Genomic DNA, 17,402 nt, shown 5'->3' on the forward strand with positions numbered 1-17,402 from the left:
TACTAAAATTATGAACCAGGGACAGGCATGGTCTCATTTTTCAAGAAAATATGAGTGGAAGTTCAAAGATATTTGCCTCAGAATGCCAGTATTTTTTTTCTCCTGGTCAGAGCCAGGCCCTCTTTTGCTTCCTCATTCTAAGTTCCGCCAGAATTCCAGGATTCTGAATACTTGATAAAGAGCATTGTCTTTATGAATGCACTATTCATATAATTATTTAAGTGCATTAAAAAAAATGGAATCCTAAATAAGTACTTTGAGATTTAATCACTAAATTGTATAGAAAGATCAACTGCAGATCATCAAATATAACGTAAATATCAGAGGGGCACCTGGGTTGCTCAGTCAGTTAAGTGTCCAATTCTTGATTTCTGTTCAGGTCATGATCTCAAAGTCTTGGGATTGAGTCCTGCGTCGGGCTCTGTGCTGAGATTCTTTCTCTATCTCTCCCTCTGCATCTCTCCCCTGCTCATGCGCTCTCTCTCTAAAATAAAAAATAAAAATAAATTTATAACATAAATATCAGAGAAATAAAAGGTAAAAAGAGCATTCTATTTTTGTCATAGAATTTCTAGGATCACAGAATTTTTATTTCACTATTGTGTAATATTCACCTGAAGACCAGGAGAGTATAGATTTATAGGTTTATGTATATTTTGTACTCATTCCTGAAAGACAAAAGTTGAGATTTTTAGAGGAAAATGACTGATCATAAACCTTTCAGTATTCTAGATTTTGAAATCTTTCTTTGCAGTTGGACTACAAGATTGAATGAAATTAGACTTTTATCATGTCACCATAACCTCGGAGATATATATGTTTTATGTATGCATCCCACACTTGCTGCAGTTGCTAGAGATTATGTCATTGGAATGTAGGGGTCACTGTGGGTTATATAATGCAAATGACCCACAACATGGTCTCTTCAGATTTTCACAGGACTTCCTCAAATGTAGCTAATTATTCTGTAGGAAAAATATCTGACTTGAGGGAAAATAATGTGATAAGCTTACTTAATGGTCATCAAGACTGATATATTGTCTTTCAGATTGAAACTGTGGTGCTCCTTTGCTTTGCTTTTTCTTTCTTTTATTCACATAGAGATTGGAGTTAGCTGGTATTGAGGAATATGAAAAGACTTAGTAGATTAAGAGGTAAGATATGCAACTAGGTAGAAATTGAATGTGAAAGTGTTGCTTCTTTGCACAACAAGGAACGAAGACAATCAGAAGTTCTCAGAACTCAGAAATGCTTTTAGTCATTTTGTAATTCATATAGATTTATATCATTTCTAGTATGCAGAAATTAACAAAAACAGACACTAGAAAATGTATGGATGGATCCAAGCAATGTTGGTTTTGGAAGTTCACTGTAATTTGGTTTAAGCATTATTTTTTTTTAAAGTAAAGTTGTAAGGCACCTGGGTGGCTCAGTTGGTTGAGCCTCCAACTTTGGCTCAGGTCATCTTGCAATCATGAGTTCAAGCCCCACATCAGGCTCTGTGCTGACAGCTCAGCGCCTGGACTGCTTTGGATTCTGTGTCTCCTTCTATCTGCCCTTCCCCTGCTCTCTCTGTCTCTCTGTCTCTCTGTCTCTGTCTCACTAAGATAAATAAATCTTAAATTTTTTTAAATAAAGTTTCACATTTGCTTTTATTTAACTTCAAAATTGTTAAAACAGTACTCTCAGAGTATCCCACAAATAATTGGTTTTCATAGGGTTTATTGTTTTCCTTATTCTACTTAATCAAAGATACTAGGTCAACATATGCAACACATACACACACACACACACACACACACACACACACACATCTACATTTGCTATATTCTAGATTTACAAAGCCAAGGCTGGAGATTGGGGATATTAAGGCTTTGGAACACAGGTGTGATTTTTTTCCCTAAAGTTTATTTATTTTGAGAGAGAGAGAGAGAGAGAGAGAGAGAGTGAGAGAGAGAGAGAAATGGGCAGAAAGAGAGGAAGAGAGGGGCGCCTGGGTGGCTTGGTCGGTTGGGCGTCCGACTTCGGCTCAGGTCATGATCTCACGGTCCGTGGGTTCGAGCCCCGCAAGGGGCTCTGTGCTGACAGCTCAGAGCCTGGAGCCTGTTTCGGATTCTGTGTCTCCCTCTCTCTCTGCCCTTCCCCTGTTCATGCTGTGTCTCTCTGTCTCAAAAATAAATAAACGTTAAAAAAAATAAAAAAGAAAAAAAAAAGAAAGAAAGAGAGGAAGAGAGAGAATCCCAACCAGGCTCTGTACTCAAAGCACAATATCATGAACTGTGACTAGATATGCAGGGCTTGATATCATGACCTGTGAGATCATGTCCTGAGCCAAAATCAAAAGCCAGCTACTTAACTGACAGAGCCACCCAGGCACCCCCTCCCCACTGCCACACACACCCTTTTTAAGTTTATTTATTTATTTTGAGACTAAGAGAGAGAAAGAAGAAGGTACACATAAATGTGATTTTTAATCCTAAGTCCACTATTTAGTAATTGTGTCACTTTGAGTAATTTATACTATTAAAATCTTTGCTGTTTTATCTATAAATTGGTGAGAATAATAGCATCTACCAAATTGTTGAGATGATCATATACCTCACACATAGCAAATAATGTTAGTTAATATTGTACATTTGTTGATAAAGCCTTTAATATCTTTATCCCCCCAAAGTTTGTGAATAAAGGAGCCAAATGGAAACATTAATATTTACAAGTGATTAGAACAATATTTTTCTTAATAGGTTATGAGATTCATCACAGCATTTTAAGGAAAATTGAAAATTGTTTTGATTTTTAGAAGCAGACCACCTCATCTTTTGCTTGTTATGAAAATATTCTCAATAAAGTGTTCATTGTTTCTAGATAATTATCAGCATGTAGTCCATTTTATAGTCCTCAAATTTCCCTGACTTCTCACTGATTGCTTTTCTAGTTATTGGAATGTTGGATCACTATAGAGCAAATATTATAGACATTAGTAGGTCTCACTGATCAATTCCGTATTTTATAATTTAACAAAAAAGCAAACATTAAACTTTGCACAAAGGAATTGATTAAATTCAGTACTCAATTTAAAGTATTCAGCTAATAAAGTCTTTCTTGGAAGCTTAAGACTTTCTTAAAAATAAATTAGATGAAATTCATTATTTTATAAAATTTAATTTGATCTTGAGATTGCTATATCCCACCGCCCCCCACCAAACTAGCTACCCAAAAAGAAACTAGATTTCTATATGTAGCATTTGGATTCTTTGTCTTTTAGTGCTCTGTTAGCATGTTTCCAAGGAAACCAAATTCGATTTTCAGCTGAGTACTGCCAGAGACAAATTTGAGCTGTGCATAGGGATCATGATGATGCACAATGTTAATCTTGTAATAACTGAAAAAGAAAAAAAATCACCATTATACTATATAAAGACCCCTTTAAAACTTTCCAAAAAAGGTGTGCTTTCACTTTGGGGTGCTTTACATGACAGAAACAGCTATTTTATTCTTGATTATCACCTTATCACTGCGACAAATAATGCCAAATAATATCATAGTTTTCTATAACCTTTGTGATAGAAGTTCTTTGTAGGAGGATCATAATAAAAGAGAATTTTTATTTTGCTTATCTATCTATCTATCTATCTACCTATCTATCTACCCATCCAAATGATGGAATATGAATTACCAGGCATGGTAATGGGTGTATATCTCCTGCTAATCTTTGTGTAATGCTGGGATCAACTTTCTTCATGCTTTAAGATAAATGACTATTCTCAGAGCACTATTTACTGCATATAAGTTACGCTTTTTTTAAATGTTTATTTATTTTCGAGAGAGAGACAGAGACAGAGACAGAGACAGGACAGATCACAAGTTGGGGAGGGGCAGAGAGAGGGAGACACGGAATCTGAAGCAGGCTTCAGGTTCTTTGCTATCAGCACAGAGCCCAACGCAGGACTCGAATTCATGAACCATGAGATCATGACCTGAGCCGAAGTTGGTCACTTAACGGACTGAGCCACCCAGACACCCCTCAGATACTCTTATAATTTATTTTATGTTTTTAAAGTGTTTATTTATTCATGGGGCATTGGCGTGGCTCAATAGTTTGAGAGTCCATCTCTTGATTTTGCTCAGGTCATGATCTCATGGTTCATGAGATAGAGCCCCACGAAGGACTCCATGCTGACAATACAGAGCCTGCTGGGATTCTCTCTTTCCCTCTCTCTCTGCCACTCCTCCTCCACTCTCACAATAAAACATTTAACATTTTAAAATGTTAAAAGAAAATAAAATATTTATTTTGAGAGAGAGGGAGAGAGAGAGAGAGAGAGAGTGCATGCACTAGTAGGGGAGGGGAAGAGAGAGAGGGGGAGAAAGAGAATCCCAACCAGGCTTTGTGCTGTCAACACAGAGCCCAGTGTGGGACTAGATCCCAGCAACCATGAGATCATGATCTGAGCAGAAATGTCTCTTAACCAGCTGAGTCACCCAGGTGTCCCTGGATGCTCCTATAATTTAAAAGTATTATTCTTTGATGGAGCACCTAGATGGCTCAGTAGGTTGAGCTTCCGACTTGGGCTCAGGTCATGATTTCACAGTCTGTCAGTTGGAGCTGGGTGTCATGCTCTGTGCTAACAGCTCAGAGCCCGGAGCCTGCTTTGGATTCTGTGTCTCTCTCTCTCTCTCTGCCCCTTCCCTGCTTAAACTCACTCTCTCTCTCTCTCAAGAACCTAAGTAAACATTAAATTTAAAAACATAAAATAAAAGTATTACTCTTTGCTAAACTTTTATGCTAATTAAATATTATTCTATTTGTCATGAGAAAGAATAATGTAGCATTAAAGTAAAAGTATTCTAATTTGAGGTTTTATGAAGGTTCTAATGCAGTAGAAATCATTACAATTAGCGGAAGATTTAGAATTTTTATTTTCCATATACTGAGATAAATTTCATATAAAAACATTAATATGATTTACAAATATAACATATAATTATATATATATCTTTAAATCTGAATTATTAGAATTTGGAGAAGTGGTATTTACAATATTAAAGAATACCCAATTTTTAGAAAAATGTAAAAAAAAATTTACTAGAGTATCAGATCTAAAGAACATATGTAAATAAGGGAAGTGATATTTGCACAATGTATTTTTGTGGGATAGTAAGCTTCCTTTTAGGATGATATTTTTCACCACTGTTTAGGAAAAAGGTCTATCTGGGAGAAACATAATGGGGGATGTGGAAGTGCAAGTTTTGTTGAGCAGTAACAATGTGGATGGCTAAAGCAATTATTGAAGAATTCCAAGCATTTTTCCACTGTTAATTGTTATGGAATTTTCTGGTACTTTCTCATTTCCTCTCCTAAACACTCATGCTCATAAGTAATTATGTCTTTGTGCATCTGCAAATTCACTAGTCTGAAATAGCCTTTTCTAAAGGAGGAATACGAGAACCTTTTAGGCTTTAGGGAGTACACTGGTATCAGAAGTTAGTTTGGTAAAACACAAAATCATTGGGAATCATCTGGCTTCCTTCTGAAATTTGCTTTTTTCTTGAATAGAGAGATATTTTGTGTGTTGCATGTCTAATACTCTGTATCTTGAAACCTAGATCAATTCATGCTTTCATTAAGGAGTAGAAACACTCCAGGACTATTTTGTAAAAGGGAAGCTTCATTACTTCATTAGGGAAGATATTTTTGTCTGTTTTTTTTTTAAATCTCCAATTGTAATGCACAGTGTCTCTTATGTAATAGTGCCTGACTTCTTAAGTGCATAGCTGGTACATCTATTGAAAGAAATCTGAAAAAAAAATTATATATTTTAAAGGTCTCTTTAACAGAGCTAATAAATCAATTTTTAAAAAAATATAAAACCAAAAATAATAACAAAGCAGTTCTTAATTTGAATGAGTGGTCAAAACTTAATGAATTGAAATTATAAGCCTTTTACCTGCTCTGTACCACTAAAAACACCCTAAATTATTGTCATGTTCACTTTCATTTGCATTAAGTAAAAGTAATTTTCAATGGAAATGAAAAAATATAATTACTTATACTTGACTAAGTGGTTTGAATTTTTTTCCCTATCAAAGCTGACCAAAGGTTTTACCTCATTATATTTTCAGCTTAAGGTGATGGTTCTTTTACTAATTTCCTATGACACAGTGGATTTCTCCCTCTTCATTTTGACGGTCTCCTAACTTGTATTTTCATCACCTGGGTAATGCAACTGACAAGTGTGTATATGAACACTGACACATCTCATCGATATATATTGTAGTCAAGGAGAGTAATTTGCCCAAAGATCATAGCCTGCCCAGCAATTTATCTCACACCTGCCCAGACAGACACAACAGTCTAGCTCATCCATCAAAGTTCATGATGTAAGCTCAGTGGAATTTGAAACTTACAATAAGAAAATGAAATTGGTGTAATCAAGATTATATGCAAGGTGACATAAAGCATAGAGTTACAAGTCCATATTTTAAACCAATTATTTGTATCCATCTAAACATTCAAGTTTATTTAAAAAGATATGCTTTTAAATATACTTTTTTCAAATTATGACTTTAAACCAACTATTTATGGATTTTGAATATAATAATTTCCCAACATAAAATATGAATTAATAGTAACATTTAAAAGTGTAAACAATTTTCAACTTAGAATTATTAAGCTAGGCAGTTAAGTCTCACACATTATAGAAAGGCAGATTGCAGATAGAAATTTATTTTATTTCTGTGTTTCCAACACATTCTTATGGTATCATAGAATTTAAATGACAGAATAAATTCTGACGTTATTCAATCATATTATAATAAATACTATACCTTTTTAGTTCATTATGGTCGCACCTTAACATTTTAAGTGTTTTAATACATTATCTTATTTTCAAAATCTTGTTCCCCAGAATAAGTACTTGGAGTAGGCAGATGGTAATATCCCTATTTTACAGATGAGAAAACTAAAATTTGGAGAGATTAAGGACCTTGATAAAAACTGGGTACTGAAAGTATCAGGAACAGAATCTAGATCTTCTGAAACCAAGACTTCTTTTCCATAGTGCAAGACTGTCTTCTGTGGTATTCATGTGTTTCAGAAGATATTGGTGAATATCAATGAGTATCAGAAGTTCAGAACTGAAATGGACCTTGGTGACCATTAAACATAACCTACTTGATTTTATAAATAAGAAAATGAAGTTCTGGGACACCTGGGTGGCTCAGTTGGTTAAGCCTCCAACTTAGGACATGACCTCACATTTCATGAGTTTGAGCCCCATGTCTGGCTCTGTGCTGACAGCTCAGAGCCTGGAGCCTGTCTCGGATTTGGTGATTCCCTATCTCTCCCTGTCCCTATCTCTCCCCCACTCACACTCTGTCTGTCTCTCTCTCAAAAATAAATAAACATTTAAAAAAATGAACTTCAAACTGAGGGGACAGAACAAAGATGAGAACTCAGGTTGCTAGATTCATACACCAGATAGATGCTCTTTCTAGAACAACGACCTTCTCCTCAAATACTTGGTATGTTACTTGCACATGATAGAGCATATGAATTAACTATCTCTATTTTAGGACTGATAATATAGAGGCAACATTTTCCAAACAAACTGTTCTGCTGACAAGATGATAGGTGAGTTTTTTTTTTTTCAGGTACCTATTCACAAAACTTATGCATATTATATATATATTATATATATGCATATTATATGCATATATATGCATATTATATATTATATATTATATTATATATATATAGTTAACATTGATGGTATAGTTAACATTTTATATCTATCATCTATTTATATAGTTAATATTAACATAATATCGATATGTAGGTGGATAAGAAAGTACATCCTGTTTTTAGGGTAGGCTTAGAAAATTAGTTTTAAAATATTAATGATAAGATCCTAAACACATTAATATTTAATTCAAGTAGATCTTGATTAATTGATCTATTTATTTCCATGGTAGCCATGTTTATATTTCCTACACATTTAGTACAGGGTACATTTTTGACAAATGGACATGGCACGGGATGGTAAATATCCTAGGTTCTAGTTTTTCAAATGTTCCCTTTTATGTAAAAATTTGTGGAACTTAAGTCTATGCTGGCAAAAAGGGGAAGACAGTCTGAAGGGAGATTATATGGACTAACTTATTTGGGTCAGATGCTTCAAATTCCAGTATTTCAGAGGGTGAAATTAGCAACAAAGATCCAATTTGTCACACAGTTTAATAGTGCAATAGATCTCATCTGTGAACTGGAACACTACTGTCTGCATGGGTTTGGAGATTAGGAAAGGGAGAAAATGGCTGAAATCCCACAATGGAGTTGTGTTCTGTTGCTGTGAGATTATTTTGTTTCTTACAGAATTATTTTTATTGAAGCTAGCACAGAGAAGGAAGGTCACAAAGATCCAGTATCGTAATTTTTGGGTAAATAGTGTCAGAGTTAGTAGCCAGAGCACTCACTTGAAAGTTGGGAAATATTCAGCTTGGTTTTCACTTGTCTTCAAGATTCACTGGTGTCTTGAGGTGCTCACATAACCTCAGACATCTGCTTTTTTTTCAATTACAAAAGGATGAAGTTAGGTTTGAGGATGTATTTTTCCTTCTACCTGTCAGTCTAACATGAGGAGACACTCAATATCTGTTTCAGTTGTGGAATGTATTGGTTTTATACTCTTGAAATCTACCATGGTCTCTATGCAAAGATGATTCATTTTAATACAGCTCAGTTATCCTTTGACTAATTGTTGGCACTCACTGTGTACAGGACTGTCCAGCCTGCAGTGTGGAAAGTATACTCGTCATCTCATAGCACTGCCAGGTTGCAGTAATTGCCTTGTTTTAATACTACCCTCTCCTTCAACTGGTAAGAATTACTGTACCTTTTTCTTCAGATGAAGTATTTCATTAGGCAATATGTGACCTCTGGATGGAGCTTATTATTCTAATTACCCAGAGAGATGGATGAAACTGATTACCTCAGTCCTTTCAGTGCCTCTGTTCTTTACAATGAACTTTTGTTGCTGCTAGAGTTACTAACATGCCATAATATCCCTCAAGTTTGGCTTATGTAGCTATCAGAGAGAGAACCATTGTGGCATTTGATAAGTTTTATGCCATGGCCACAAATCTTCTTTATGACCTATTGTTTGCTCTATTATGATAACCTTAAGAATAGCATTGTAATTTTACTTTAGCATGGCAGACTGCTTTAACTGCATTTTCTGATATTTTCATTTTTCAAGCACAAAAATGAGACTGTCTGAAAACTGCAGCTGTACTACTTGTGAATGAGTTTTGGTCTTGTTTAAGTGACCATAGAATAAATAACAGCAATCATACAGTACAAGGAAACATTAATGAGAGGAAAGAAAATGATGTTTCAAGCCATTCCTATAATTTTTTATTGTTTGTTTCTGTATGCAAAACTTAATAAGATTTCTGTTTCTTTCTCACCATTGCTGTCTCCATTGCAGCAACTGGTTTCTCCTCTTCAGGTTGTGCTTTGGTAGCATTGTCAGTAGTGTTTGTACCTAAAGATATTTCTTTTCTTTTGCCAAAACTACCAAATCGCCAAATTTCCATTTAGTATAATAAATAGCTAAAGGACAAGAAAGATTTGCATGCAGTAAAAAAACAAAACAAAACAAACAAACAAAAAAACTAGCCTTACATTTTTGTGCTTTGACAGTCTTTTCAGATGCAAATTTTGTGAAAGTTTATTAATAACAGCTAGTATTATTATTATTATTATTATCATCATTATTATTTGTTAAGTATGTACTATGTGCCAGGCACTGTACCATCTATTTTATATTAATTATTTTTTGGTGGGTGTCATCCCCATTTAAACAACGGGCAAGAGAGGCTTAAAAAATCTACTTTGGGGGACTTCAGCAAAGTATTAGAGAACAGATAATTTTATTGTAGTTCATCAAAAGTTATTAAAACAAAGCATATCTTATTGCCATATATTCCCTCATGAACTTCTAACTTCCCAGGGCAATTATGTAAGAGAAAAAAGTGTAGCCTAAACCAAGTGTGGGTTATTTTAGTTTTTTTATTCATGCTAGTTATGAATTTCATGTAAATTATAGGCATATATTGACTTATGACTTACAATTGCGTGGCAATCTGGAGTATATGACATCTGGAGAGGCATGTGTTTTATAGCCCCAGTGGTCACTTATGACATAAATTGTATGTTAATGCAAAACCTGCTGTGGCCTCTTATGATGGGATCACCTCCAGAGATTTCACCACATTCTTCAGAATGTCCCCCAGTGATACACATCTTTATTCACTGAGGATGAGAACATTTTTTCCAACTGGCCAAAGCTAATCAAATGAAATTATAACTGTAATCCTCAATGCTATACTTGGCATATAAAATATTCAGTAAATTTGAGTCTTGTTACTATTGTTAATATTTTAAGGCCGTGTCTGTTAACTACACAGAATGACCATATTGGGAAATAATGTTTGCAGCACTGGGAGAAATGAGATTCATTTTCTTATTTGGCTTTGGAATGACTCTAAAAGCAACTTCAAAGAAGAAAATCCAGATTTTTTTGATTAGTGGCAGTGTGAGTAAATGCAAAATTTTTCAAGTGATACAATGAAGGACACCAGTCTTTTGAATACTTAGGCTTAATATTTTATATAAAACACAATATTCAGTGCTTGATAATTCTGCAATCCAATAATAGAAAAACAAAACAGTAATATAAAACACATAGAATTTACTGTTTACTTGGCACTGTGCACTTTGCGTATTTCCTTTCCTCACAACAGTTTCATGAAGTAAGCTCTATTATTATCATCCCCATTTTACAAATGAAAGAAGAAAGGAGATAGCTGAAAGGTAACTTGACCAGGATAGCAGAGCCAGCAAGTTATAAAGCTAGGACTTGAACCCAGGCAATCTGGCTATAGAACCTATGCTCATAATCAAAACAAGGAACAATCAAGAACAAGCATTTTAAAGTACAAAAAGGAACTCATTGGCTAACTTCTAAAGATTATGAAGTAAAGTTTAAAACTAATATTAGGGGTGTCTCGGTGGTTCAGTTGGTTGAGCATCTGTTCGGCTTAGGACATGATCTTACGGTCTCTGGGTTAGAGCCCTGCGTCTGGCTCTGTGCTGACAGCTGAGAGCCTGGAGCCTGCTTTGGATTCCGTGTCTCCCTCTCTCTCTCTGTCCCTTCCCTGTTCACACTGTGTCTCTCTCTTTCTCAAAAATAAATAAACATTAAAAAAAATTTTTTAAGAATAAATATTAAATTGACTAAAAGTTGTATTTATGTTTTAGTAAAAGCTACTGACACAATTCCATTAGATTTTATATTCATAAACTATATTTGTTTTCCACTCACAGGAATTTTAATAGTCCTGCAAGACATGTGAGTTGTGTTTAAATGGAAACATAGAGAAATATTTGGCTATTCTTGACTCATGGCAGTTCAAAATATCCAGGAAAAACTGTTCAGCATTTTGGAAAACTATGTTTCTTTATAAACACTATTATTTTAAGGTAAAACATACATGAAGAATGTTGTAAGTAAAAAATGTTATTTGTCTCATTACCAAAAAATACACTCAGAAGACATTAATGTTCAGATCACTGGAGGTATTGAATGCAGTTAGAGAACAGCTGTGAATATTCCTAGAACATATGTAGACTAGCTTGTTTTGCTCTAGTGAGCAATGAGTGGCTGTTTTGAGCTGTTAAAAAAAAAAAAGGAAAGAAAAGAAAAGTGTAACTTTAGATAAACGAAGGTGTTTTATATGTGTCTCCCCCAGAAAACATTATTTTAGTTTTGTTTTTAAAAAATGAGTCAATTGGGGCGTCTGGGTGGCTCGGTCGGTTGAGCGTCCGACTTTGGCTCAGGTCATGATCTCGCGGTCCGTGAGTTCAAGCCCCGCGTGGGGCTCTGTGCTGACAGCTCAGAGCCTGGAGCCTGTTTCAGATTGTGTCTCCCTCTCTCTCTGCCCCTCCCCTGTCCATGCTCGATCTCTCTCTGTCTCAAAAATAAATAAACGTTAAAAAAATTTTTTAAAAATGAGTCAATTGATAATGGTCACCTGTGATTTAGGACTTGTGAATTTGTATGTTGTTACTGAGGAATTGGAAAAAAAGAATTTGAGCATTTTTTTCCTTACTTATGTCTACGATAAGTTTCTATAAAATGTTAATTCTATTTTTTAGGAATTAAAACACACTGTGAACTATTGTGCTGATTGTATCTGGAATTCGGATACAGGAGTAAGCTTCTAAATTATTTGAAAAAAGTATATGCCTTCCCAGCAATAGTATTTATGTGTATGAATTAAACCTTGTATTTTTCACTTTTAGTAACTAGCATCTGCTATGTTCCCTCTTAATGGTAATTTCAGATCTACTGGAGTTTGTTGTTGAAGTAACTGTTAACATTATTTACCTGTTGTTATATGTTGAGATAATGAAGGAAATATCACTTACATATATTTAGATTCCATTATGAGTGAATCTTAGCTGTTTGGGTTTGGTTTCTTGTTTGTCCAAAGGAATTAATCACTAGAAACCTTACATGAGCCAATCCCTGGAGATTTGTGTCTCAATTTTATAAACCGTTTCAGGGAGGACTCTAAAATGTTAGCAGCTTGCTAGGAATAAATAGCTACATTCCTCTACAACTACTTAGGATAAAAGCGAATTTCTTGTTGTAAAAAGTCAAATTACATATGCTAAATTACTTCTTAAAATTATTTTTAAAGAGAAAAATATTTGTGTCTCCAAAATTCAAACTACTTTAAGCTCTCATCCAAAGTGGGTTTGATTTTACTATTTTTAAAAATACATTTCTCTCATTTTTTCCAAAATGAATCATTAAAAAGATCAATGATTGTTTAATGAGCTTAAACTCTTTCAATTCATTTCTGTTATGATATTGTTATAATGCAAAAATTTATTCTTAGATAATTTCTCATGAAATTACTTTTTTTTAATTTCTAAGGCAATGTCTAACAATGCTAAGCTTTTACTCTATGATTTCTTTTATTAAAATGTTAACAAAAGAGATTATTTTTTTTCAACCACTGAAACACTGCTATGTCAGGATTTAAACATAACTTTAATTATTGAAGCCTGGTGGAGCGGGAAGTTGCTAAGGGAGAGAAATACTAATGAATTAGAACTTGAACTAGAGACAAGAATTAATAATTTTTTAGAAATTGTGCGGGCTTCTTAATGGTGCTTGGTTGCACACATTTCCATCTTAACCCCATCCAGGATCATTGATTTATGACTAAATCATAAGTGCCAGATAATGTGTAGTGTGCATAAATCCTGATTCTGGTATTAGGTTGCTTTTCTTATGCAGAGATATCTTTCTAAGAATGAAAAGTTGATTCTCTTACCCTGTGGTATCTCTGGTGAAAAAAAAAAAATCTGTTAGTGCATTTCATAAAAATCCTGCTGAACAAGACTGCTTATTCTTAGCACCTGGGCAAAGGAAATAGGGTAGAATTTTTTTTTCCCCTTCAGAAAAAGACATGGAAAGTATTGCATAACATCTTATGGAGCTCATTACAAATTTGAACTTCAAAAGACTAAACCAGCAGTAGAAGAAAGAACCAGTTAGGATTCATAAGTCAGAACTTTGAACTAAAACAAGAAAGTAGGACTTATAAATTCAGTGAAAATGGCCTGGGACCAAAAGCACTGATTTATAAATATGTCATTTTTATCCTTAAGATGCACAGGAAAGATTTTTAAAATCTTTGAAAAAATTCAAAAATATTTTAAATTTAGGATTTATTGGCATGATTTGTGACTCTCCTAGACTTTAAAAATCTGCTGATGGTCTTATAAAATATGGCAAAATGTTTGAAAATTTATTTGAAGTATATTACATAAGCTTTTTGAGGTATCTGAGCTATTTTGTTTATAGATTGTTTTCTTAAAATTATGAGATTTAAAATGGAGAATCCTCATCCTTATATCTCCTTAGTTATATGTTACGCTGATATATTATGAGGAATGTTAATGAGTTTTGTGGGAATATGTTTAATTCTTCATGTTGAGCGTGAATCTGATCTTAGAAAGTTGTTTCCCTTTTAATACCTCTTTATTGTTTACTCTCTGTCCAGCTGACTCACTTCCATCATCACCTAACTTTATTTTAGCCACACTGAATTTAGCAAGCAGACAACACATATTATGTTTTCTAAAAAAGAAACTTTTACATGAAACTTTTACACAGGTCTTTAAACAATTTACAGCAATTTCATGTTACAAAACCACCTTATTTTGAATTGGAAGTTACTTTGCCTGCAGAGTGAAGGGGAAATCAAAGCATCGTCTTCACACTAAGTGGATCTGGATAACTACATAGTATTATTCATGGGAAAACAATGTTACTGCTCTTTTCTCGGTCATGAGGAGCTATTTTATAAGTTCTCTTAAGGGCTTTGAATTGTTACATCCACATGCCAATGTAAACATAGTCTTTGAAGTAGAGTTGAATCCCAAATTTCAACTGGTTTTAAATACTAATGAGTTTAGTTTTTAAGTTTGTGTGTGTGTGTGTGTGTGTGTGCGCGTGCGCATGTGTATACATTTGTAAAATCACTAAAATAATATGGACTTAATTTGCAATTTTCAAACAAGATTCAAAATTCTAAAGTTACCAAGAGTATATGCTGAACAGTCTCCTTATATCCATGTACCTAATCATCAGTTCCTCTTCTCATGGAAAACAGTATTGCCCATGCCATCTGTTAGATCCTTACTATAATACTGTCAATTAATAGAGAGAAATATAAAGATTAAAATATTAAAAAGTTAATTCAAATTCCACCCTTTCATAAACGCTGTTAATAGTTTATGAACATTATTTTAATAATTTCTCAATGAAAATATACAGTTGGAAAATAGAAGTGTTTTAATGAAATAATTATTTACATGTTATATTAACAAAAGAGCAATATTTAATTATGCTTCACTATGAGATATATTAGTTTCTAAAAGCGCCCTAATATGGGAAAAAGAGAAAAACAGATCCTGAAAAGATCTGAGAGCCTGAATTCATCCCTTTGTTACTGTGTCAGTTTAAGATGACATCTATTAAATAACTACTTGCAGGATGTTGGAAATAGCATACATCCTACATCTCCCATTAAGCCCCAAACCTTGAGACTAATATTCATTTATTTTTTGTTACTTATATTTTCAAGGGTACATTTTGTTGTGTGTCAGTAATTTCCAACTGTTTACTAGTCCATTTTTTTCTTCTAGAAATGTTTACACTGTCTTTTTATTTTTTTAGGTTTTCAATGCTTAATACTGTTTTGTTACATTTGCTTCATTTCTGAATGTTTTTTAAGTAATATCTTATTTGGCTGGATAATTATCTTATATTTTAACATTCATTTTGGTTTTTATATTTAAAAATGAAGATCAAAGGGGTACCTGGGTGGCTCAGTTAGTTAAATGTCTGACCTTGGCTCAAGTCAGATCTCATGGTTCATGAGTTCGAGCCCTACCTTGGGCTCTGTGCTGACAGCTCAGAGCCTGGAGCCTGCTTCAGATTCTGTGTCTCCCTCTCTCTCTGCCCCTCCCCCACTTGTGATCTGTCCTGTCTCTGTCTCTGTCTCTGTCTCTCTCTCAAAAATAAATAAACATTAAAAAAAATTAATGCAGATCATTTAAGCAAAGTTTTATAGGACATCATATATATATGTGTGTATATATATATATATATATATATATATATATATAACAATTTTCACTTAGTTCTGTCTTCAAATATTTTTTATTGGCATGTTGTATTTCAAAACACTATACATTTATTTTTGGGACAGCACTACCCGTATTTCCTAGCACAAACAAACAAACAAACAAACAATAAATAAATAAAACAGTGTTTTTCTGAGGGATGTAGATATAAAATCCAAGTTAAATAGCAAAAGGTGAACTGTAATACTGCTACACTGCAGTCATTTCTGCTTTTTAAAATAACTATTTTTTGTGACAACATCCAACTGAAAGAACAATTATGAAAAATAGACATCAACATACACTCTGGAAACCTTCTTGACAATATCCTATTGCCACTAAAATCCAATCACAGATACAGCCACAGTTAGCTGCCCTTGCCTGCTGATTCATACTATGTGCATCTTTGGAAAATTAATTCTATATTGCTAAGTGTTGTCATAACCATCCTGGTAAATCCCTGTTGAGTCACCGGTCCCGAAGCTAGTCTGTATACTGACAGACACAAAGTGACTTTCAAAGCACTGATGTAATTGGAACCACTGTAAACACCATTTTAGTTTCTGCCCACCCCCCAATCTCTTAAGCAGACTAGAGTGACCGCTGATATAATTTCCCCTGTATCTAAAAGTATTAAACCTATCCCTTTTGTGTAAATAATGGGCCTGATGGTCATCCTTCATGCTGTTTCTACCCCCGGAATGACACATTCCTGTAGAGAGCTCCCAAATAGAAAACAACATTGTACATTTCCTATGAAGTCAAAATCACCATAGTACTGTTTTTTGTTTGTTTGTTTGTTCGTTTGTTTTTTGGTGTAACAATGAAAGCCATTTTAAAGAACGAAGCTGTCCAAAAGAGTAAGGCTATACTGAAATGGAATATTTCCATATTTCCAGATAGGGCCTCTTCCCTACTTCCTCCAAATTCAGGTGCATCAAACTCTATATCCTGACCATAACTGGGGCCCTCCAAGCAGGCAAACATGATGTCAATGGTTGTGGCTGGTGAGGACAAAGCTGGAGAAAATCTGGTGTCATGACTCCCTGAAGGTGGCTGAAGTGACAGTGAGGCCTTGAGAGATAGGTAATTGATGATATCTAAAGGAGAGCTATTTGCCTAGAGACCAGTGGAAATAAATGGGGCTATTTTATTTTTTAAAAAAACAGTAAGTACTTTATCTTTAAATTTTTGTGTGCTTGGAGGAACCTGTCTGTTGCCTTTAAAGTTGAAGGATCATGAACTCTTTTTATAACCATAATTATTATTAAATCATTAAATTTATCAAACATTTGTGTATGGATTTCTAGTGACTAATAAATGGTATAATGGTGTGTGTGTGTGTGTGTGTGTGTGTGTGTGTGTGCACGCACGCATATGTAGAAGATTCACCTCCAACAGGGTCATGTGGATAGGGGGTACATCTTAGAGAATCAGCTCATTGAAATAGTTTATCCTTCTTTTCCCCATCTTTACTACCCACTCTGGATATTCCCTCAGCTAATTTTGTGGGAACGTTAGTCCATTGAACCTGTGAACTTATTTTACAAGTAATCAATAAAGTATTTTGAAAATTCACAAGTATTTGAGATGCCTTGCATGTATATTTTAAATAGCAACAAAGCTGTGTCTA

General features: G+C 34.2%; 1 protein-coding gene and 1 pseudogene across 9 annotated transcripts in view; one reads left to right on the forward strand and one right to left on the reverse strand.

Moving 5' to 3' along the window:
• The window catches only part of LOC131513012 (NADH dehydrogenase [ubiquinone] 1 alpha subcomplex subunit 12-like), a 31,255-nt pseudogene extending 21,658 nt beyond the window's left edge, over positions 1 to 9,597 (reverse strand).
• Positions 1 to 17,402, forward strand: part of NAALADL2 (N-acetylated alpha-linked acidic dipeptidase like 2) — a 1,364,408-nt gene that overhangs the window by 1,226,160 nt on the left and 120,846 nt on the right. The gene's annotated exons all lie outside the window — the stretch shown is intronic.

The sequence above is a fragment of the Neofelis nebulosa genome, chromosome 5, assembly GCF_028018385.1.
Source record: "Neofelis nebulosa isolate mNeoNeb1 chromosome 5, mNeoNeb1.pri, whole genome shotgun sequence".
Classification (NCBI taxonomy): domain Eukaryota; kingdom Metazoa; phylum Chordata; class Mammalia; order Carnivora; family Felidae; genus Neofelis; species Neofelis nebulosa.